An 8508-nucleotide genomic window follows, 5' to 3' on the forward strand; every position below is an offset into this window, starting at 1 on the left:
ACAAAAATATTAATGACGCCCGAATTTATTTCCTTTTTTCCCCGTAAACATGTCAGCTTCGCGTTGCGTCTGTAAATTACCTCCAGGGTTAAGCAACTGTCTTTCATGTTTCTTCATCTTGACTGAAAACACAACGTGGAGGACCGTGTTTTTTTTTTGTTTTTTGTTTTTCTAAAACATGTGTTCTGCCTCTCAGTGACAGAGGAGCAAATGTAAACTCATGCTACAATAATCCAGTCCTGCTCACTGCTGCCTCCGGAGAACCGTCATGGGAGGCAGCCATGTTTGTTTCAGGCCAAACCGGCACATTCTTCAATCTGCTGCTGCAGGAGGCTCGATTCATTCGGATCTATCAGCCTCGCTACGAAACCGATGAGGATATTGGTAAAGCAAGAGGTGCAAGCGTTAGCATTCATCATAAATGAATGCTAAATCAGAGAAGCTAAAGAAAAAAAAAAAAAAAAAAAAAAAAAAAAAAAAAAAAAAAAAAAAAAAAAAAAAAAAAAAAAAAACTTGTTGTTGCGCAACACCCCCCCCCTCCTTTCTGTCTCTACTCTCTCACTCTCGTACTTCCTCTTCTGAGAGGGGAGATGTGCTACCAGCTCTCCGTCTAACGGGTCCGTTGAGTTTCCTAAATCTGCTGGGATTTACCCTGTCCAGAACTGAAGTAAACTCTGTTTAAGCTGGTTTCGAGAAACGATTCGCCTGGTTATCTGACGGCCTACATCCAGGTGTCCCACCCTTCTTCCCCCTGTGAATTAGCCAGACTGAGCAGCCTACAGCCAACTAGTTTCACAGAGCACACCTGTTAACGGTCGCTCGTTCTCTATTTTGCAACTTGCATTTGTTATTGAACCAGGTAGGTTTTAGTGACTCGGGCGAGTCCCAAGGATGATGTTTTACATTTGGGCTACCAGCAACCTAAAAACATTTTCCACCTCTTCCTCTCCAGAATCAAACATCACAGCTATTTTACAACCATCAAAGAACTTTAAGGTGACTCATTAACTGAATGTCCACAACATCTTTAGATTTTCTTTATGCTAAATATTTTATTAGTAAGGCATTTTTGCAAGGGTCAGTACAGCTTAATTCAGTAGCAGAAATAATCAAATAAGTAAAATCAATCATCTAGTCTATCTTTCCCTACTGCTGATACTGAGAACTAAAAAAGGGAACCTTTGAGAGAGACGGACGGAGTTTGGCGCCTCGAACCCCAGACCTGGCACGATGATGAAGAAGGTGTTGCAACAGGAGGAAGATGTTGATCGATGAAGGCCAGGATCTCCGCAGGTCTGATGAGCCTCCTCTCCGCATGGATGCTGAGGTCACACAGGACTTGGTGCTGGCAGGAAAAAAGGCACCAGTTCTTCTTCCTTGTCTTTGTCTTCATCTTTGTCTTTGGGGTCAGAACCCAGCCGATGAGAGAAGTGCGATTCGAAGCCACAGATTGTGGGCCAGACGGGTTGGTCTCCATGTGCAGGACAGTCTCCGGCTCCGTGGCCCCGGCTCTTCTTCAGCTGCAGAGTTCTTTGTCCATCTCGATCTTGGCTCGAAGCTGCCCGGAGGATCCAACGAACGGTTCCTCTTTTGCACTCACCTTATATAGGGTTCATCCACCCCCCTGGTGCGCCTGCTGTCTGCTTAGACAGATGATCTCATATCCATCACTGTCTTACAGACATTTCCTGATGTCTGTGCCAATGTCTCAGGGTTGCTCAACCTCCTGTGTCCCTTGCCTGCACAACCTTTCACCTACTCTCTACCTCCAACATATCAGTGATGTTTAATTGCAGTTACACCTTCTTACACCATTTCAAGTTTAATGTCAAAATCACATTTATATCACATTTATTTTCTTTAGCTTCTCTGATTTAGCATTCATTTATAATTTTATAACCATAACTTATATCACATTTATTTTCTTCAGCTTCTCTGATCTATCATTCATTTATGATTTTATAACCATAACTTATTAATTATTCTTATTATAATCTTAATGTGAGTTATTACAGATGTTTTTCTGAAAAGAAACCAAGAATAATACATGATTCTAATTATTTACTACTAAAGTTACAGTTACTTGTTTTTCTTGTAGTTCCCACAAATATAAGTGTATTATTACAAGTAAACCAATATTCATATAAGTATTTTACTTTGAATCTTATCCAATTACTAATAATGTTTAGATTTCATTCTTTAAAACTTTCATACTTTAAACTAAGGAATAGTCTCAGCTATTTTTATAAATCTGCAGGCTGGAAACTTCCTCTTTTTCCAGGAAACCTGCTTTTCTTGTTTCATGAATCTCTCTGACTGACTATGATTTCTTATGATTAGATAGAAAAATGTAGAATTAAAGCAAAGTTTGCATGAGACAAAAACAACACACACAACCAGATTTATTTTATTGACACTTAAGTCTACTGTTGGGCCTTGATATCACTTGAGTGATTCATTTTAAAGATAACTTTATTTATTATTACTGTTAAACTAAAATCTCCAGCATGGGGAAGTGGGATGAGCTCGGATTTTCTTGACACCCCCTCCACGAGGTCAGACCTTTCACATGCTGGGATTCCATCACCCTCCTGCAGTTCGCCGTCCTCATCCCCTAGAAAGAGAAGAAGTTCGTCTGGGATGTGAAGATGCAGATTCTTCATCCTCAGTTTTCACAGAGGGCTCAGTGTAGTCATCAAAACTCCACTTCTCTTGACACCCCCTCTTTGGAGTTTTGATTTCCCCCATGAGGTGATGAATGTCGAAGAAAACTTGGATCGCTCTGATTCTTCTACAGGAACCTTCGCTGGATGAACTGTCGGTTCTTCAGGATGTGGAATGGTTCTTTAGGGAAGATGGGCTGAGACAGAAGGCCTCAAAAAAAAAAAAATCAAATTCTGGCTGTTCAGCAGAGCAAAGCAAAAAGCATAAGCATCATGACGCTTTATCCGTAATCATGATCCTTTTCCATTTTAATCCATCAGGTTGTGACAGGAGTTCTTCTTTAGCATAATCCAATTTCTTCACGGCCCTCCCAGTCCAAAGCCTTGAAGTTGTTCTTTGAACGGCAACCTTCCCGTAATAGTGACCAGTCTACTGTAGGATGGCATGGTGCTTGATTCTCTGGCCATCTTCTTGTAATGTTCTGGTTCGCTGTAGCTAAGAACTGGCTTGAGCACTGCTTCCTCATGGACCCCTTTCTTCATCAGTAGTACTGTGTTGAAGTTCAGTACTTACTTTACAAAATCTCGGGCGTTGAATCTCAGCTTGATCACCGTAGATGCAGGCCGATCTTGAGCTTTAATCCAAACTCTCTGCCCTGTTTTCAGTGACACTTCAAGCTGCAACTTCCCTTTTCCTTCTCTAAGCAAAAAGGAGAAGTGTCTTCGCCTCCCTGCTTTCTGTGACGTGAACGGAGTTCCTCTGCAGGGGAAGACCTGCTCTTCTAGCAGTTGTCACTGTGTCCATCAGCACCAAGAGGTACTTCTCACCTCTCTTTCCTGTTATCCCCATTGGCTCTGCTACATCCATGCAGACTGAACCCCATGGGACTGTGCTCTTGATGAACAAACCTTCCATCCGCTGCCCTCGGCGACCTGCGTTGTATTGACCACACACTTCACAGTCCCTCAGCACGCGTTGGACTTGTTTCACTGGGATCCAAAGATCTTGCTCCTCCAGCTCCTTACGGGTAGGTCGCACGCCTGCATGTCCAAGGGCCTCATGCACGCTCCGCACGACCTCGACCACGTACTCTTCTGGGACCTCCCGTCCTCTGGGAGTACTGTCCCACTTCTCGGTACCGACAAAGACGATCTTCCTTTGTTGGACATAACAGTCCACTTCATCATTCCCACGCCAATGAGCTCCCTCATGCGTGTGTGCTCTTTGATGCTCAACTTCTATCTCCAACTGCATTTTTAGCTCAGCAATCTTTTTCCACAAATCTTTGTGTGCCACGGGCTTGCCCCTTGCAGTCTCGAAACCATTTTCTTCCCAAATGGCCAAGTCCTCTCTAAGGGCCTGAGCACAGTAGTAACTGTCAGTTACTAACCTGGCACTCTTGATTTTCCTTTTCACCAGCTCCAGCAATCCTTCCAGTACTGCCGTTACTTCTCCGGCTTGAGCACTACCGGGAGCTTTTCCTTTCTGACGGCATTTCTCTCTGCCATCCTGCTTCAGAATAAATCCCCAGTATGCCGACTGGTCGGACCCCTTTCTGGATCCATCGGTGTAGATTGTCCATTCCGGTTGTTCTGGCTTCTCAGATGTCTCTTGCGGTCGTTTCTTACTGGTGGGTTGTGCTGGCCCAATTTCAAGCTCCGGGTCCAGCAGGATGTCTTTAACCATGTCTGCGTCTGTGTGATGATGTCAGCTGCTGGTGTTTGTTCCTCTGTTGCCGGATGTCTTCTCGATGGCTGCAGTGGAGGACGCGGTGTGCTTCCTCATCCATCGTCGGCTGATGACACCTTTCTCCGTCTCCTCTGCATGGTTGCTGGCTGGTCTGGTCAGCATTACATCACGAACCACTCCAGCAAGAGTGAGCCAGCTTTCCTTTGTCAGGGGTTGATGTTTCAGTTCCTCATTCTTGGAACCAACTTCCCCACTTGCTTCAGGTCTGAGTCACAGTAGCTGTGTAGAAGCTGATGCAGTTCTGTTGAGGTCTCCTCCTTTTCCAAACGATCTGGACGGCCGGCTTCCTCCGGTTTCTTCCCCAGATTTTCCTCCTCGAAGTGATCATCCATCACTCCGTCTCTCTGTCGGTTCGAGTTGTCTATCCCCCAAAGCCTCTCTTTAGCCTTCGAGCAGGGATGGGTCTAGACTATGTTGGCTACTAGCTTCACTGTCTGGATCCGGTCATTTATCCTCAGTAGAAGCTTTCCCTCACCTGTATGCTATACAGTTACTGCAAGGGTTGTGACTGACGGCCTTATCAGTCACCATTAACTCTATTCCCTAAGAGTTAACCATCCAAGTGAGCTATTCAGAATCACACATCTGTTTTTACTGACTTGGTTTATGGGGCCCTCCTACTCCGTTGGATCGAGCCCCACGTTGGGCGCCACTTGTTGTTGCGCAACACCCCCCCCCTCCTTTCTGTCTCTACTCTCTCACTCTCGTACTTCCTCTTCTGAGAGGGGAGATGTGCTACCAGCTCTCCGTCTAACGGGTCCGTTGAGTTTCCTAAATCTGCTGGGATTTACCCTGTCCAGAACTGAAGTAAACTCTGTTTAAGCTGGTTTCGAGAAACGATTCGCCTGGTTATCTGACGGCCTACATCCAGGTGTCCCACCCTTCTTCCCCCTGTGAATTAGCCAGACTGAGCAGCCTACAGCCAACTAGTTTCACAGAGCACACCTGTTAACGGTCGCTCGTTCTCTATTTTGCAACTTGCATTTGTTATTGAACCAGGTAGGTTTTAGTGACTCGGGCGAGTCCCAAGGATGAGGTTTTAAATATGGGCTACCAGCAACCTAAAAACATTTTCCACCTCTTCCTCTCCAGAATCAAACATCACAGCTATTTTACAACCATCAAAGAACTTTAAGGTGACTCATTAACTGAATGTCCACAACATCTTTAGATTTTCTTTATGCTAAATATTTTATTAGTAAGGCATTTTTGCAAGGGTCAGTACAGCTTAATTCAGTAGCAGAAATAATCAAATAAGTAAAATCAATCATCTAGTCTATCTTTCCCTACTGCTGATACTGAGAACTAAAAAAGGGAACCTTTGAGAGAGACGGACGGAGTTTGGCGCCTCGAACCCCAGACCTGGCACGATGATGAAGAAGGTGTTGCAACAGGAGGAAGATGTTGATCGATGAAGGCCAGGATCTCCGCAGGTCTGATGAGCCTCCTCTCCGCATGGATGCTGAGGTCACACAGGACTTGGTGCTGGCAGGAAAAAAGGCACCAGTTCTTCTTCCTTGTCTTTGTCTTCATCTTTGTCTTTGGGGTCAGAACCCAGCCGATGAGAGAAGTGCGATTCGAAGCCACAGATTGTGGGCCAGACGGGTTGGTCTCCATGTGCAGGACAGTCTCCGGCTCCGTGGCCCCGGCTCTTCTTCAGCTGCAGAGTTCTTTGTCCATCTCGATCTTGGCTCGAAGCTGCCCGGAGGATCCAACGAACGGTTCCTCTTTTGCACTCACCTTATATAGGGTTCATCCACCCCCCTGGTGCGCCTGCTGTCTGCTTAGACAGATGATCTCATATCCATCACTGTCTTACAGACATTTCCTGATGTCTGTGCCAATGTCTCAGGGTTGCTCAACCTCCTGTGTCCCTTGCCTGCACAACCTTTCACCTACTCTCTACCTCCAACATATCAGTGATGTTTAATTGCAGTTACACCTTCTTACACCATTTCAAGTTTAATGTCAAAATCACATTTATATCACATTTATTTTCTTTAGCTTCTCTGATTTAGCATTCATTTATAATTTTATAACCATAACTTATATCACATTTATTTTCTTCAGCTTCTCTGATCTATCATTCATTTATGATTTTATAACCATAACTTATTAATTATTCTTATTATAATCTTAATGTGAGTTATTACAGATGTTTTTCTGAAAAGAAACCAAGAATAATACATGATTCTAATTATTTACTACTAAAGTTACAGTTACTTGTTTTTCTTGTAGTTCCCACAAATATAAGTGTATTATTACAAGTAAACCAATATTCATATAAGTATTTTACTTTGAATCTTATCCAATTACTAATAATGTTTAGATTTCATTCTTTAAAACTTTCATACTTTAAACTAAGGAATAGTCTCAGCTATTTTTATAAATCTGCAGGCTGGAAACTTCCTCTTTTTCCAGGAAACCTGCTTTTCTTGTTTCATGAATCTCTCTGACTGACTATGATTTCTTATGATTAGATAGAAAAATGTAGAATTAAAGCAAAGTTTGCATGAGACAAAAACAACACACACAACCAGATTTATTTTATTGACACTTAAGTCTACTGTTGGGCCTTGATATCACTTGAGTGATTCATTTTAAAGATAACTTTATTATTACTGTTAAACTAAAATCTCTAGCATGGGGAAGTGGGATGAGCTCGGATTTTCTTGACACCCCCCCCCCCCCGGCTCTTCTTCAGCTGCAGAGTTCTTTGTCCATCTCGATCTTGGCTCGAAGCTGCCCGGAGGATCCAACGAACGGTTCCTCTTTTGCACTCACCTTATATAGGGTTCATCCACCCCCCTGGTGCGCCTGCTGTCTGCTTAGACAGATGATCTCATATCCATCACTGTCTTACAGACATTTCCTGATGTCTGTGCCAATGTCTCAGGGTTGCTCAACCTCCTGTGTCCCTTGCCTGCACAACCTTTCACCTACTCTCTACCTCCAACATATCAGTGATGTTTAATTGCAGTTACACCTTCTTACACCATTTCAAGTTTAATGTCAAAATCACATTTATATCACATTTATTTTCTTTAGCTTCTCTGATTTAGCATTCATTTATAATTTTATAACCATAACTTATATCACATTTATTTTCTTCAGCTTCTCTGATCTATCATTCATTTATGATTTTATAACCATAACTTATTAATTATTCTTATTATAATCTTAATGTGAGTTATTACAGATGTTTTTCTGAAAAGAAACCAAGAATAATACATGATTCTAATTATTTACTACTAAAGTTACAGTTACTTGTTTTTCTTGTAGTTCCCACAAATATAAGTGTATTATTACAAGTAAACCAATATTCATATAAGTATTTTACTTTGAATCTTATCCAATTACTAATAATGTTTAGATTTCATTCTTTAAAACTTTCATACTTTAAACTAAGGAATAGTCTCAGCTATTTTTATAAATCTGCAGGCTGGAAACTTCCTCTTTTTCCAGGAAACCTGCTTTTCTTGTTTCATGAATCTCTCTGACTGACTATGATTTCTTATGATTAGATAGAAAAATGTAGAATTAAAGCAAAGTTTGCATGAGACAAAAACAACACACACAACCAGATTTATTTTATTGACACTTAAGTCTACTGTTGGGCCTTGATATCACTTGAGTGATTCATTTTAAAGATAACTTTATTATTACTGTTAAACTAAAATCTCTAGCATGGGGAAGTGGGATGAGCTCGGATTTTCTTGACACCCCCTCCACGAGGTCAGACCTTTCACATGCTGGGATTCCATCACCCTCCTGCAGTTCGCCGTCCTCATCCCCTAGAAAGAGAAGAAGTTCGTCTGGGATGTGAAGATGCAGATTCTTCATCCTCAGTTTTCACAGAGGGCTCAGTGTAGTCATCAAAACTCCACTTCTCTTGACAACATGGAAATGTTCAAACAATATTTTGGGAAATATTGATCCTGCTCCATCTAAGTGTTTCCGTTTAACAGATTGGTTTGTTATTCACTGACTTTAAAAGGTAAAAAAAAAAAAAAAAAAAAACAAAGAAAAAAACTTCCGGAAAGATTTATTTTGGTCACACCTCATAAAGTCGGTGTTTTAACAAGGATTTCTGAA

This window comes from Xiphophorus couchianus, chromosome 6 (genome assembly GCF_001444195.1).
Source record: "Xiphophorus couchianus chromosome 6, X_couchianus-1.0, whole genome shotgun sequence".
Classification (NCBI taxonomy): domain Eukaryota; kingdom Metazoa; phylum Chordata; class Actinopteri; order Cyprinodontiformes; family Poeciliidae; genus Xiphophorus; species Xiphophorus couchianus.